The sequence below is a fragment of the Saimiri boliviensis genome, chromosome 11, assembly GCF_048565385.1.
Source record: "Saimiri boliviensis isolate mSaiBol1 chromosome 11, mSaiBol1.pri, whole genome shotgun sequence".
NCBI lineage: Eukaryota > Metazoa > Chordata > Mammalia > Primates > Cebidae > Saimiri > Saimiri boliviensis.
Genome location: NC_133459.1, coordinates 119839542 through 119856768, shown reverse-complemented (window position 1 = coordinate 119856768; position 17227 = coordinate 119839542). Strand labels below are relative to the sequence as shown.

The window sequence follows — 17227 nt, the reverse complement described above, 5'->3', positions numbered from 1 at the left end:
GGGTCAGATGGGATTTCTATTTCTAGGTCCTTGAAGAATCACCACACTGTCTTCCACAATGGTTGAATTAATTTACACTCCCACCAACAATGTAAAAGTGTTCTTATTTCTCCACATCCTCTCCAGCATCTGTTGTCTCCAGATTTTTTTAATGATTGCCATTCTAACTGGTGTGAGATGGTATCTCAATGTGGTTTTGACTTGCATTTCTTCCCTGTTTAATAAATGGTGGGAAAACTGACTAGCCATATGCAGAAAGCAGAAACTGGACCCCTTCCTGACACTTTACACTAAAATTAACTCCAGATGGATTAAAGACTTAAACATAAGACCTAACATCATAAAAACCCTAGAAGAAAATCTAGGCAAAACCATTCAGGACATAGGTGTAGGCAAGGATTTCATGACCAAAACACCAAAAGCATTGGCAACAAAAGCCAAAATAGACAAATGGGACCTAATCAAACTCCACAGCTGCTGCATGGCAAAAGAAACAGTCATTAGAGTGAATCGGCAACAAACAGAATGGGAAAAAAATTTTGCAGTTTACCCATGTGACAAAGGGCTGATATCCAGAATTTACAAAGAATTAAAACAGATTTACAAGAAAAAAACAAGCCCATTCAAAAGTGGGTGAAGGATATGAACAGACACTTTACAAAAGAAGACATACATGAGGCAAACAAACATATGAAAAAATGCTCATCATCACTGGTCATTAGAGGAATTGTTTAATATATTTTCCTTGTCAGTACTTCCCAAATGGGAGATGAACAGAAGTGATCTAGGCTACAAGGTGAGATGCGAGCATGGAGATAGCAATCATGTTGCTCCCTACACATAATTTATTCCACCATTCTCTTAGTATCAGGCATTTAGGTTATTTCCAATTGTTTATATTATGGTGAACATATTTGCACATACTTCTTTGACCACATCTTGGATGATTTCCTTAGGGTGGGTTTTTAATGTGGACTCAGTGTTCCATGAGAAGAGCAGAGCAAAGGCTCTTGTGTATACTAAGAAAGTGTATTTCCCAATGGCAGAACACTGATTCATACTCAATTATAGTGCTGTTAACACACTGTGCCAGCACTGAGAATAACAATTAAGGAAGACTTTGACAAACAGATCAATAAATAATGCCATTTAATTATTTTAACATATTTCTTTTATTACAAGCAATGGTGTATAATTTTCATTTTTATAGGACATTTACATTGCTTGTTTATGTCCTCTGCTTATTTTTTTGGTGCATTGGTGTTTTTCTACTTGCTATAAGATAAATTTTATGTTATAAGATGACAACCTTTTTCCATATTTGCTGCAAGTGTGGTTCCTCAGTTAGCTCTCTGCCTTTCAATAGTTTTTAGACTGGTGTGGTAGATATTGCTATTTACCACCTAAATTTGTTTTCCTTTTTCTATAGTTAATTACAGCTAAGCATGTGGTTGCCTAACTAGGGACAACCTGTTCTAATCCTCTTTGTAGTAAAATGGAGCCATGCAACATTTTGGCAAAGCAATGTAAACAGAAGTAATAGTTACTATTGTCTGACTAGATCAGTGGAGTGGGAGTGCTTACTTCATATTCTTCCTTCTATATTTTTACCAGCTGGAGACCCAAAGGAGGTACAGACCCAGCTTTAACCATACAGGCAACAAGAGTGCCCTAGGAGACAGCAGAGCTAGAAATTGGAAAGAACCTGCGTGATTGTAAATGGCACACGCTGGACTCTTAGGTAAGTGCACGTAAACTACTTGTTCTTTAAGCCATCTGCTACAGACTGACATGTTCTCTTGAAATTCATATGTTGAAATCCTAACCTCTAATGGGATGGTACTGGTAGGTAAGGCCTTTGGTAGGTGTTATGAGGCTGGAACCCTCATGAATAAGATTAATGCCCTGATAAAAGAAGTCCCAGAGATTGCAGAATTTTGCTGCATACCTGGATACAAGAGAAGTGAAAAGTTGCAACAAGTTTTAACTAGCAGCAACAAAGAAAGTTCGATAACAGTTTTTGTTTGTTTGTTTGTTTTTAGAAATATTCCTCTGCAAGTTCATTAAGAAACACTGTAATTTAATGGGGCGTACAATATGGAACGATCTTCTTTTGCTATAGTGCTGTTCCCTGAATAGAACCGACCTTTGCAAAGATTTCAACTGGGGTGTAACCTATTTGCACAGTAGTAGCTCCTGGTTTGAGTGGTAAAATTGGTGCTATGTGATATCCTCTTCTTCCGAACAGTAATCCCGACCCTTTTCAATTTTTTCATCCAGCATTCTAAAGAATTCTTGTTGGCTTTCAGAGATGTGCATGTTTGCTCTGGGTTGATGAACTAATCCTGGAACCTCTTTATTAGTTTTAAGTCTGACATTTGAGCTGGCACTTTTTTCCAAGTTTTCTTGGTTCCTGGCTGCTATTTTCTGCTCTTCTTCTGCCCCACTTTTCATGTGTTTGACCTCTTCCACTGGTTTGATCCTATACTCGTCGCCAAACACTGTTGGTTTTACAGATGCTCTCCAACCTATTTTCTATAAGATGAGGTAGTGGTGAACTCAGATATCAAACTTCTATTCTAAACTGGTTCTGCTTCTAAGACAAGCATCTCCTGCCCTCTCTCTTTCCTCCGCATCTCTCGCACGCAGTCTAGAGATGGACTGAGCCTTGCTTCTTGCTGGCAGTGTTGAGCTTTGGAGTTGGGATGGTTGCTATGGCAAGTCTTGTTCCTCTGCTCAGAGGAAGTGGAGAAGCTATATCAATTAGAAGCATGGTGTGATGTGACTCCTGGAAGTGACATAGGAGTAAGTGGCAGGTTGTTCGATTTAATAGGTATCTTAGTCAAGGATTAAGCTTGCAGCACTGGCTTTGCTCAGATGCAGATGAAAGTGTGATCACGATCATTTTGAATCCCTCTTCCTCAATTTTTTTTCTAAGAAAATAAACATTTTACTGTTTTTATGGAAAAAAAAAAGAAGTCCCAGAGAGAGCTTCCTTGCCTCTTCTACCATGTGAGATTACAGCGAGAAGACAACTGCCTATGCACTAGGACAGTCAGGCTTCACCAGCCACCAAATATGCCAGCTCCTTGCTCTTGGACTTCCAAGCTTCTATAAAAGTAAAAAACAAATTTCTGTTGTATATAAGCCACACAGTTTATGATATTCTGTTATAGAAGGAAGAGTGGACTAAGACACTATCATATTGTTGACACTTTGTTACAGTAGCCTATGCTTACCATAATGTCTTTTGTCAAATAGAGGTTAGCTTTTCTTTCTTTTTTTTTTTTTAAAAAAATATAGAATGCTTCACAAATACGTGTGTCATCCTTGCACAGGAGCTGTACTAATCTTCTCTTTATTGTTCCAATTTTAGTATCTGTGCTGCTGAAGCCAGCACTAGCTTTTTAAGAAAACTCTAATAAACTATTTCTTTATGAAACTTTGCATTACTTTTATGTGGAAAATTCTTTCTCAATCCAAGATCTCGTAAGTATATATCAGTGTGTCTAGCTTTTTATGGTATAATTGAATAATTATAGTTCTTTAATCCATTTGGAACTGGTTTTGGTGTAACATAAGATAGAGTTGCACACATTTTTTTCAAAAATTTAATCTCATTCCAGCATCAATTATTGAATAATCTCTTTTCTTCATGGATTTATGATGTCTAATGTACTTGTAAAATTATGATTTTAAAGATAGCATTCTCTTGCACATATTACCTTTTTTCATAAATGTACAAGTAATAAATGTCTTAATTATTATAACAATAGTGTAACTTGGTAGGTCAAGTCTTCTTTCTTTGAACTTGTTTTTCTTTGCTATTTTTTGCACATTTCTTACATAAATTCAGAATCATTTTGTCAAGTTATTGCTCTTTCCACTCAGATCCAACACAAGTTCCACTAGGATTTTGATTATTATTGCAGTAAAACCTCAACATTAATTTGTGCATAATTGATATTTTTACAGTAGTGAATTTTCTTATACAATAACATGCCATTTCATTTATTTTTTATAACTCAATAAAGCTGTATAGTTTTCATCATACTACATAAATTAATTGGTTGTTAATATAAAAATATATTAGGTAATGCATATAATTATTGTTTCTAAGATGAATGATATATTTTCCTGTTATGATTTCTACATAGTTATTTTGATGTATTAAAAAGCTTTGCTTATTGAATGTTTATCTCGTATGTAGGCTATTTAGTAATCTCACTTACAGCTTAGCTTATTTTCAGCTGATGTTTTTCGTACATTTCTTCTGTGTGTGATAGAGTCCCTCAAGTGAATTCCTCACAACCAATGACTTGATTTTATTCAGTGGCAATTCTGCTCTTTACTACTTCTAATGCAAGTCTTACTTCTACTTTGCCTTTAATTTCTTTATAATCTTTATGATCCCAGCCAGATTCTTTTCATCTTGATCTTTTAGGGTTAACTCTTTTATTTAAAGTAGTGTTTTGGGTTGTTTCTTAATTTTTTAAAAGAAATTTTAAAAGAAAAATGATTGTAAACCATTCTTAACAGTCTTTCTTGTAATACAGTGGTAGGAATTATAGACTTCCTATAAGAATCTGTATTACAATATGATTTATTTGTTTCAATTTAATGCTTTCTTATGTAACCTAAGTCTGACAAGATTTTTCTTCAGCTTATGTTTATTTTTATGACCACTTAATAAATAGCACTCTTGTTTTACTTTTGCCCTCCGGGTAGGCTAGCCATTTTGCTTCGGTAAATTTCCTTCTGCCTACTGTGTCAGTCAGGAGTTCCAGCTGGAAACAGAATGTACACTCTAATTGGGTAATTTGAAGACACTCTAATAAAAAGACTATTAACTTGGATGTGGATGAGGAGCAGGGAAAACTCACAAGGGATAATGCCAGACTCCAGAGCTGGTGAACTTCAGGTCTGAATGAGTGAGGAAAAAAGTGGTTACCAGAACCCAGGGAAGGAGAGAGAGCTGTGTAGAGACAGCCTTTCAACTGAGGCTGTGCCAGTGGTTGAGGGACACTCCTGTAGAATAGGAAATGACTTTGGGAGTAAATAATCAGCTTCTATCTCCAGATCTCCTTCTAATGTTACCCATTGACCATATTCAACCACAAGTGAGAGGACAAAAGATTCTTGCCCTCCATCAGACCGTGCAGGTCAGCCCTCACCTAGATCAAGGTGGAGAAGGGTGTATCTGGAAAGGCAGGCACATGCTAGTACATTAATCCAGGAGTCCTTACTTTTTCATCAGACTACCAAAGGTCAAGTGTGCGTTTCCAGAGGAAGAAGAGGAAAAGAGCCTGGAAGGCTGATTCTTAGGAGATAGTTCAATGGGATAAAATATCTTTGGGGGTTGCAGAAAAGATGGAGAGGTAGCACAAATGTATCTGGAGCCACTCTCTAGATAGGCCTAGGAAGCTTCTGCAATGTGGTCCCATACCAGAGCACTAGTCTAGTTAAAAGATTATGTTTCCAATAATAATTCAAAACTTCTCTCATATATTTCAGTCATTGAAAAACGTTCAAGTACATAGACTAATGCAAGGTATGGTAATATCACCATTGTTTGGCCCAAGGAAACTTGCAGAAATTTCTTACTCAGTAAAAAAAAAAAAAATACTTTCTTTTTGCCTCGACATTAGCCTTTCTGCCACCTCGTTTCTCCAGCCTCCTTCTCCTGCACAAGGTCCCCCTATATGCCACATTTCCCTCACCATTCAGCTCCTTGGGGCATCATATGGTTTCTTTTATTCTTATTGATTTTCTCTGTAGAACCTTCCAGCATAACTTCTACCTGTCCTTTTCTCAGAACACTAGGGAATGGAGATCAGGTAAACAGGCAGGACCCAAAACCTCTGAGTCAGGCAGAAGAAGGGGGAAATTTGTGAACAAGTGACAACCTTCTCACATCTTCGCTTCTCCTGTCTGCCTTCCTCTTTCCCCCTTACTAGAAAGGTAGAGGAAGGATTTATGAAAGGGCTGCCTACTAATCTGAATTCTTTCGCCAGATTTTCCCCATGGTGTGTACAGCACTTTGGAATCCCCCAGAGGAAGCGCACTCACAGGGAAGCTGCTGTTACTATTATGTGTGCATGGTAGAGCCTGGCATCCCTGGAGAAAAAGCCTGCAAGGGTGTGTGAGTGCCTCCCCACGGAAGATTTTTTTTGAGCCTAATTATTCCTTTTGAGGGAGGTATGTACCTCTGGAAATTTTCTTTTTCACGGAAAGGAGCAGCCAGTGTGAAGGGCCATGGTCTTGACTGAGTGAGTAGGTAGTTGCACCTGCCGCTCGTGATGCCTGGTGAGCACCTCAGGAATCCCGTCCTGGCCTGCTCCCATGTGGTACTGTGAGGACTCTGAGTGTGCTGCTTCCTGTGGTTTTTCAAGGAATATGTGTAGCTGCAGCATTATGTCTGTCCTGGCCTGCCAACCTGATTTCACGGAGTTTTGGAAAAACAGTCCCCTCAGGGAAGTCCATGGTTGTTTTGACATTTGGGATAGAAAATATTTGCCATGTAACCTTTACATTAAAGGACCCATAGCTAGGGACAAACAAAGAGCATATTTACTTGTCTCCATGTGAGCATTTGGGTGTTGCTCAAAGACTTTAATCTGCTGATATGTATTTCCTGCTTTGAATTTGGGCCTAGGCAATGCTTATTCAGTATGAAAATATGCATAAGCATCGGCCAAGAGCTTTCTTTCATGATGATCTCTGCTGAGGCCAGGGAGTCGAGGAGAGGAGTTGGAATTGGAACAGTTTAGATTATAGCGGCAATCCTCACCTGTTCACCATTTAGTTTTGTCCTCGTTGAGCATTCACAAGCAGAACTTCCATCATAAAACCAGTGTTTTTTGATACTGAGGAGATGAGGTTGGGCAATGGTAGGAGGGCTACTCACTTCTAGAAGACTTGTAATGTGAAGCAGAGCACCTTTGAATGTGCATGTGACGTGACAGTTTCTACCCTACCGGCTTCCCCACTAGCTTCTAAATTTCTTGAGCATACACTATTTTGTTATCTTTGTACCCGCATACAATATTAAGCATCTTTAGGAAGAAGGCACATAAGGAGCCTATGCTGAGTGGCAGAATCTATAAAAGAAACATGTCATCCAAGGAGAACACAAGACAACTTCTTCACGACTCCTTGGTTACTCTATGTTTCGGCAGAAAGATCTAGAAAGGCAGAAATTGGAAACTGCAATTAGAGACGACTGCCACTTTCTTATATCTGTGTTCTCAGAGTTGGTCTGGGTTTAGAGGAAAAAGAGAAAGCTGAGGAGGAGCTCTCTGACTCCTGCACTCCTTGTGACGCCACTTTTATCTGTTTATTTTTCAGATAAAATAAAATATTTTGCTTTATAATATTTATAAAGACATAAGATTTATAAATATTATATTCTGCATAATGTTTATAAAGACAACAACAATCACCCTTGACCCCAAACCTCTGGGACTTCTGTTTAAACATGGCAGATTGACCACATGCATTTCTCTTCTCTTCTACTAGAATTTCTCTAGTAATATAATATGCAAAGAAAAACAAGATTTCATAAACCCACAGAGACAAAGAAGCAGGAAGGGAGACACAAGCAGACAAGAGGAGGCTAAGACACTTCTGGAAGATAGGAAGTAGGTGGGGAGTGGTGAGTGAGTCAGCAGGGCAGAGGACGTTAATGCAGAAGTACTAACGAAGAACAGTATTAGCAACAAGTGAGTGAATGTATCTGACAAAACCCTGGAAAAAAAATCAGAACTGGACACCAGCTGTCACGTAATGGGGTGAAAAAATCAGGAGATGAAGCGGAAATCAGGAGAACTCATGGAAGCTTAGTACATGGAGCATTTGGACTCCCAGGCCCCCTGCCCAGTCCAGAACAGCCCATGTCTTCACCTCTTCTTTATCCTTCTCCACTCCCTCTATTCACTGCAGAAGGGAGAGATTTAATCTCTGAAAAACAACAGGGGAGACTCTGGTGTGGGGAATATGGCCACATGGGAGGGCCAAGGATGAGGTGCAGAGTCAGAGGACAGGGGCATTAAGTTATAGTTGGTAAATTGACTGGTAGGGATCTTGGCATCCTTTCCCTGCCCTGCTCACAGACTCAATGTATCCAGTCCTATATAGTATCCAAGGTGGAGTTTGAAGGCCTCTTTTGAGAATCCAAAGAATCCCCGAGAAAAGACCTATGAATATTGACATTTGTGAATCTTTCAACAAAAAAAACCAGCTTACCACTTACACACTGACATAAAGCCCAAAAATTGGGGAAAAAATTTCAAATTCATACAAAATTCATGTAAAGGAATTTTCTGTAATCTTTTTAGTACCTTGTTCTTCAATGAACATGAGGATTCACATGCGGAATCTCACACACCTGAGGAAAGATTCCAAAATAAAAGGGAGAAAGAAATAATGGAAAACAGAAGATAGAAGTTATGAATTTGGAATATGGGAGGATCATATATTGAGACCAACTTGAATCTATGCTCCTGGATTGCAGTCTTCAAATTTGGCTCAGATAAACTCTGTCTCTCTGTCCCTCTCTCTGTCTCTCTCTTTCTCTCTCTGTATATATATATGGCACAGGGAAAAGGGGACATGGGGCAGAGAAATAGCTCTTTTTTGTTGTAATGGAAATATTCATTTCACACTAATGGTTCTCAACATTGGCTGCACCAGAATCACCTGGGAGCTTTAAGAATGCTGATGTCTGGGTCTCTCCCCCAGAGATCCTGATTTAAATAGCCTGAGGTAAAGTGTTGGTATGGGATTTGTAAATCCCATAGTGATTCTGATATACATTCAAAGTTTAACTGCTGCTTTAAGCTATGAACATGTTTTAAACTGGACTGCAGGATCAAATAACATCTCTTCAGCCCTGTGCTCAAGGTTGCCCTACTTCCCTAGCTTACCTGCCTGACTTCATCTCCCAGGGCTCAGTGCTCAAGCCACGACCACCCCACACCTCTGTTATCCCACAGCCTAGGCTCCTTCCCTTCACTTGCTCATGGTAGTTATCCCACTTCAAACACACTCATATTTAATTACTTATATCTGTTAATTGATGTTGAAATTGTTGTTAAATGTCCGGCTCCAATCCAACCTGTCATGATCATACCAGTATAAATGCAAGCTCTTCCTTAGCTGCTTTTTACCACAACTTACTCCTTGCCTCACTTATTTAATAATGAATGTTTTCATTGATATTGGCATCTATAGATAGCTGGGAACTCATGTGACCACTCAGGTTTGCCTAATTCTTCAAACCTAAGATTGTCTGACCATAGCACATTTTTAACAGCTTAGTTTTTTTTAATCACAAACAGTATTAACATTATATTCTTTAATCTTCACAGTAACTATGTGAGGTAACTATCAATATCCTCACTTTATATGTGAAGAAAGAGAGTCCCAGAGTGATTACGTGACAAGTGTGGTGTTGTCCAGGCAGCAAAAGATGAGCTGGGAATTGAACCCTGGTCTTATAAGTCTGCTTTAAAACCAGAATAACACTTCTGCTCTTGCTTTGAGATTTAAGTAGGCAAATGTTTTTGTTTTCCCAACTGAGGCATACCTCATTTTATTGTGCTTCACTTTATTGTGCTTTGCAGATACTGTGTTTTTTAAAAACTGAAGGTTTGTGGCAAACCTCCTTTGGCATCTATTGGTACCATTTTTCCAAGAGCCCATGCTCACTTTTGTCTTTGTTTTGTATTTTGGTAATTCTTGCAATATTTCAAACGTTTTTGTGCTTACTATATGTGTTACAGTGATCTGAAATCAGTGATCTTTTATGTTACTATTGTAATTGTTTTAGGGTACCACATAAGATGGCAAACTTAATTGGTAAATGTGTGTGTTCTGACTTCTCCGCCAAGCAGCTGTTTCTCCTTCTCTTTCACTCTCCTCGGGCCTCCCTATTCCCTAAGCCACAGGAATATTGAAATTAGGCCAGTTAATAAAGTTAATAATCCTACAATGGCTCTAAATGTTCCAGTGAAAGGAAGAGTCACATGTATCTCACTTTAAATCAAAAGCTAGCAATGATTAAGCTCAGTGAGGAAGGCATGTTGAAAGTTGAGATAGGCCAAAAGCTAGCTCTCCTGCACCAAACAGCCAAGTTGTGAATGCAAAAAGAAAGTTCTTGAAGGAAATTAAAAGTGCTACTCCAGGGAACACATGAATGGTAAGAAAACCAAACAGCCTCACTGTTGATAAGAAGAAAGTTTTAGTGATCAAATAGAAAATCAAACCAACCACAGCATTCCCTTAAGTCAAAGCCTAATCCAGAGCAAGGTCCTAACTCTCCTGAATTCTGTGAATGCTGATAGAGGTAAGCAAACTGCAGAAAAAAGTTAGAAGCTAGCAGAGGTTGGTTCCTGAGGTTTAAGGAAAAGAAGCCATCTCTGTAGCATAAAAGTGCCTGATGAAGCAGCAAGTGCTGATGTAGGAGCTGCAGCAGGTTATCCAGAGATCTAACTAAACCCATTGATGAAGTTGGCTACACTAAACAACACGTTTTTGGGGTAGACAAACCAGCTTTCTATTGGAAGAAGCTGCATCTAAGACTTTCATAGCTAGAGAGAAGTCAATGTCTGGCTTCAAAACTTCAAAGAACAGGCTGACTCACTAGTTAGAGGCTAATGCAGCTGATGACTTAAAGTTGAAGCCATTTACCATTCTAAAAATCTTAGAACCCTTAAGAATTACAGTAAATATCCTATCCCTGTGCTCTATAAATGGTACAACAGATCCTGGATGACAGCACATCTGTTTACAACATGGTTTACTGAATATTCTAAGCCCAGAGTTGAGACCTACTGTTCAGAAAAAAAGATTCCTTTCAAAATATTACTGTTCACTGACAATGTATCTAGTCAACCAAGAGCTCTGATGGAGGTGTATAAGGAGATGAATGTTGTTTTCACATTCTTCTGCAACCCAAGGATCAAAGAGTAATTCGACCCTTTCTATTATTTAAGAAATACGTTTCATGAGGCTGTAGCCACCATAGATAATGATTACTCTAATGGATCTGGGCAAAGTAAATTGAAAACCTTCTGGGAAGGATACACTATTTCTAGATGCCATTAAAAACATTCCTGATTCATGGGAGAAAGTCAAAATATCAACATTAACAGTAGTTTGGAAGAAGTCGATTACAGTTCTCATGGATGACTTTGAGGGGGACACGACTTCAGTGGAGGAATAAACTGTAGCTGTTGTAACTGTGAAAATAGCAAAAGAACTAGAATTAGAAGTAGATCCTGAAAATCAGACTGAATTGCTGTGATCTCATGATAAAAAGTGAACAGATGAGAAATTCTTATGGATGAGCAAAGGAAGAGGTTTCTTGAGATAGTGTCTATTTTTGGTGAAGATGCAGTGCACGTTGTTAAAATGACATCAAAGGATTTAGAATATTACATAAATAGTTGATAAAGCAGCAGGGTTTGAGAAGATTGATCCAATTTTGAAAGAAGTTCTACTGTGGGTAAAATGCTGTCAAACAATATTGCATGCTACTGTAGAGTTGTTCGTGAAGGGAAGTCAATCAATGTAGCATACTTTATTGTTGTTGTATTTTAAGAAATTGCCACAGACACTCCAGCCTTCAGCAACTGCCACCTGGCCAGTCAGCAGCCATCAACATTGAGGTAAGATCCTTCATCAGCAAAAAGATTGCAACTTACTAATGATTCAGGTGATTGTCAGCATTAAAAAAAATTTTTTTTAGACATAATGCTATTACACACTTAATAGAATACACTATAGTGGAAACATAACTCTTATATGTACCAGAAAACCAAAAAATTTGCGAGTGACTTGCTTTATTGCGTTGATCTGGAACCAAATCTGCAATATCTCTGAAGTATGCCTGTAAAGTAATTACTTGAGAATGAAAGCCCCACGATCTGATTATAGATACAAATGCAGGGTCTTACACACTACAGGCATTCCCAAGGTATTTTTTCATTTGATTTTGATGTAATAATAGGAAATATTAATGCCATTTATGCCAGGTCTTTAAAGATATTATCTCATTTAATCATCACAAGAACTATGTTTTTTGGTAAAATTATCATTTAAAAAAATCAACAACCAATACTAGGAGATGTGAAGGAACATGCCCGAGTTCGCACAGCCTGTCAGCGTGAAGCTGAGACTGAAACCCAGAACTGTCAGAGTCCAGAATCAGAAATGTCTTGCCTTACTTCTTCATACAAAGTTGCTAAGAGGAGCTGTCCATGAAGGTTTCTTGATCCAGATTTACAACCAACATTCTTTAAATTTTCCCAAGATACAGTTGGTATAATCAAGTGTTACTTATCTGGTGGATAGTATTTACCATGGCAGGCTCAGAGGATATTTGAATGCAGACTCATATAAGCTAACAAGCCCATATGGGAAGCTTTGTCTGGCAGTACATTCCTGCCTCCTAAGGGTAGCTCAAGTTCAAGAAAAGCAAATGTATTTATCAGCCGAAACTTTAAATCTTGTGCAAAGGAAAACAAAAAAATAACCCACAAACATTTGAACCCTGGCCTCAAAGTTTTGAAAAATAAATGCACACACACACACATACAGTTGTTTTTTTTTTCTTTTGCCACGTGGCAGTGGTTGTGAAGTAAATATATCCCACTGCACTGATCTTACATCCTGTCACATTAATGTTTCAGAGCACTCAGTATAAATATTAAAACTAATAGCTTCACTCTTCAGCGATTACTCCACCATCCCCTGAAATCATCATAAAACTTTCAAAGCCTTTTAGAACATTTACACACTTGAATCTGATGGTGGGGAAAGAAGATTCACACAACGCAGCCCATAGCTTAAATAATAGTGAAGAGCTGTTTATGGAATATGCTTTATTTATTCATCATTTCAAGTAAAGTTTTCATTTTGATGGAGGGGAAAAAAATCAAAGTATAGCTGTCAAGGGATAAGGATGAAGTATTGCTTTTCTATACTGAGGACTTGCAAAAAAAAAAAAGAAGTCCATGAGAATCTCAGTCCAAGGTCAATCAATGCTAAGACTGTGGGTACGTAAACAGCTAATGGATTGTAAAGACACATACTGGTGTTATGAATTTTTAAAGAGCAACTCTTCAGCACAGTACCCCATAAATCAATGATGACTTATTGGTTGGATCAATTATGCAAACTTTTAAAACATTTAATGACAGGTAATGAACAGGTCTCTGGAGAACATCAGTCAACAATGTTTTTGCAGTTGTAGTTACATCTGCTTAAGTGAATTGGGTAGAGGCAGTCATTCCTAGGAAGTAATTAAAAGTTGAACTAAGAATCTTCCCAAAGCAAAAAAAGAGTAACTGTTTTAGTCTTCATAGATACCTTAAATAGCCAAGGAAATGAGTTGCATCTTAATATATTCATAGGTAGTCCAGTATCTATAGAAGGAGTGGTAGTCTAGTCCTTCTGTATAGACTGAGTATGCCAAATAGAACTTCAGGGAGATTCCATTCCTAAGCCTTTGGCAGTTTTCTGCAGAGTGATCTAAGGAGCAAGGAAGAAGATGATTTTTGAAAGAAGAAAAAGTATAGCATGTTATGACACAGATTGATAGGTTCTCATAATTATTTTGAAATTAACTTTAAATAATTAGAGGGATATTTTGAGATTGACTTTAAATAATTAGAGGAACAGGCAGTGATGGCTGATACTGTGGAATTCTGCTCAACCAAGAAGCAAAGGGCGGAAGGCTGAATGTGGGTGGACTAATCCTGCAGCAAGTCTCACATCATCACTTGTGGCATTACAGAGCTTTAATCACATATTAAAATAGTGACCCGATGAAAGATGAAGGACTTTGGGGGGTAGAATTTTGAACTTAACAGTCTTTTAAAGTTTAAACATTGATCTTTTTTATTGTATAACTTCAGATAAGTCTTTAGATTATGAAAAAGGCAGAAGTTAAACATGCCATTCAATACTAAGCATAGTTCTTTAAGTCTAAGCTACTGACATTGATGCTGTATTTCTGTGTTAACATAGTTAAAGCATCGCTCAGATCAGAGAGCCTTCTGACTGAATCTGAAAACACTAAAAATTCTAATATTCCTTTGTAGCTTTTGCTCATTTTACTGCTCAGCAGAAAGATTGTAAAAATAAAAGATAAAAATAAGTTGATTGTAAAGTGCCCAAGTTCAAATGTCTCTGGCCTGGGATTGTTTTCTGTGTCAGAGAAGCTTCCCAGAAGTGTTGCTGGGTTTTCCAGATTCTCTCAGTTAAGCAGAAAAAAGAAAGTATCTTTAAAACATTACTGATTTTTGAGCGTAATTTTCTCAAGAGGCTCTGCTAACTATCAAACTCACTTAAGGAGCTTAAACATGGCTGGTGGAGTGGCTCACACCTGTAATCCTAGCACTTTGGGAGGCCGAGGGGGATGGATCACCTGAGGTCAGGAGTTCAAGACCAGCCTGGCCAACATGGTGAAACCACGTCTCTACTAAAATACAAAAATTAGCCGGGCATGGTGGCGGGTGCCTGTAATCCCAGCTACTTGGGAGGCTGAGAATGAAGAGAATCACTGGAACCTGGGAGACAGTGGTTGCCGTGAGCCGAGATCACACCACTAAACTCCAGCCTGGGTAGCTAAGTGGGACTCTTTCTCAAAAAATAATAACGATAAAAAAAGAAGCTTAAACACTTAGTGGTATTAAAAATGCTCATTATCACTACTCATTAGAGAAACACAAATCAAAGCCACGATGAGATACTATCTCACACCAATCAGAATGGCATTTTAAAAAAGTTAAAAAATAAGAGATGCCTGTGTGGTTGCAGGGAAAAGGGAATGCTTAGACACTGCTGATGGGAATGCAAATGAGTTTGGCCATTGTGGAAAGTAGTTTGGAGATTGCTCAAAGAACTTAAAACAGAGCTACCATTTGACCCAGCAATCCTATTATTGGGTATATACCCCCCAAACATAAATTGTTACATTATAAAGGCACAGGCATGTGTATGTTCATCACAACACTATTCACAATAGCAAAGACATGGAATCAACCTAAATGCCCATCAATAGTAGACTAGATAAAGAAAATGTGGTATATATATTCCACGGAGTAGTGCACAGTCATAAAGAAGAATGAGATGGCGTCCTTTGCTGCAATATGGATGGGGCTGGACGCCATTATTCCAAGTAAAATAATGCAGGAACAGGAAACCAAATTTTGCATGTTTTCACTTATCGGAGGAGCTATACATTAAGTACACATGGACACAAAGAAGGGAACAACAGATACCCGGTTCCCCTGCCTAGTGGAGGGTGGGAGGAGGATGAAGATAGAAAAACGACTTATCGGGTACTGTGATTCTTACCTGGATGACAAAACACTCTGTACACCAAGACCCTGTGACACACAGTTTACCTATATAACAAACCTGCACAGATACCCTGAACCTAATATCAAAGTTAAAATAAAGAAGCTTAAACACCGTGTGCGTGTGTGTGTGTGTGTGTGTGTGCATGTGCACATGCTTGGTAGAGACGGACTTCCCTGATAATGAAGATCACAAGAGAATTTGCACGTTTTCCATACCAAACCCTATGATATGTGTTTATCATCATATTCACATTCATGGATGAGTAAAATGAGTGGGATACTCTTGTATCCGGATTATTTGTTGAAACGTGTATATCTTTCTTTGTGTTGATAGAAAAAAAAATCATTAAAAGCTCAGGATTCAGACGTAAACAGGTGGGAATCCAAATCCTGACTTTGCCATTTACTGGCTGTATGATGGTAGGCGAGTTTCTTAACCTCTTTTGTCCTATATCCTCACCTGTAAAATGAATAGCATAAGCTCTGCCTTGAAGGAAACACGTAGTGTGTAGGTACTCAGTAACTGGCGGTCGTTATTATCTGCCAAATCCAAAACATCCCTGAAAGCAATAACTAGAAGAGTGTCAGTTGTTGCTAAATTCCGGGAATTAACATCTTCCACAAAAGGAGCTTGCCGTTTGAAGTAAAAATAGCTGTTAACACCAAGGTCTTTATTAGGTATCACATACTTTACCTGTATTAGCTCATCCAAGTCTGTCAACCTTTTGACACAAGTACTATTATCATTTTACAGATGGGGACATAGAATCTCAAAGAAATTAAGAAACTTGCTCAAAGTCACTCAGCTATTGAATGGCAAAACTGGTATTCAAAAATAGATAAAATTGTGTCTTACTGGAGTCTACCATGCCACAATGCCCAACTTGTAATTGGTTAAACTAAAAAAATGAGGACTCAGAATATGATATCAAAAATTATCTCTGTTGATATGCATGGCTACTGTAGAAATAAAAAGGGTTTCAGGATAGTGGATTTCCCTTGCTGTCTCAGAAGGCAAATGAGGATTGCAATATTCGTCATTTATCTTAAGTATGAAGGAACAAGAGGTGATAGTGGGTGGCTTAGTTCAGTCTTGTGTATATGACTTACCAAGTAATTCCATGAGACAGGAGTCATGCTGTGAGTAATAAATGGTCTATTTCTCTGACCCAGGGGTCTTGTGTCTTCTGTCAGTGTATGTATATAAAACCATGGCAGGCTAACTTGTTAGCTTCCAAGTAGGGTAAAAATCTCAGACCCTTCATAGTTTCTGACTTAAAACTGGGAAAAGGAGGTCATGATTGTCACACCTCCACATGGAGGGAAACAACAGAAGGGTTCCCTGATAATGCAAGTTCTCTGAGCATCTCAGCAGAATGAGGGATGTGGAGTGAGATAGTGGAGACTATCTTGTGCTTGGGTCTGTATTCTTACAAAGATAAGAGTTGGAGAAATGCAAATTAAAATCTAGTAAAATATCACTTCACATTTATTGGAATGGCAAATAGGAAAATGTTGAACATACCAAGTGATGGAAGAAAGTGAGTCAGTGGGGATTACATGTTGCTAGTGAGAGTGTAAATTGGGGTGATTTATACTTCAGAGAAAAATTTGGTAATACTAATCAACTAAATGTTCTAGAAATTCTACCATGGAGAAAATCTTCCACAAGTTGCATATATAAGAATATTCATTGTGATACTGTAAGAGTGAAAATTAGAAAAGAAATCTTAAATATTCATCAGAAATAGAATGGATAAAAAAATTGAAGGAAATTCATACAATCTAGCAATTTAAATGAATAAACAAAACTACATATATCAATGTGGTTAAATTTTACATACAATATTATATTGGTA

At 38.1% G+C, this 17227-nt stretch overlaps 1 non-coding gene across 1 annotated transcript; it reads right to left on the bottom strand.

The window, feature by feature from the left end:
* Positions 1-3293: 3293 nt before the first annotated feature.
* On the bottom strand, positions 3294-3400 carry LOC120360559 (U6 spliceosomal RNA). Its single transcript, XR_005577024.2, has one exon. It is a non-coding gene; the product is annotated as a U6 spliceosomal RNA (small nuclear RNA).
* Between the last annotated feature and the right edge of the window lie 13827 nt (positions 3401-17227).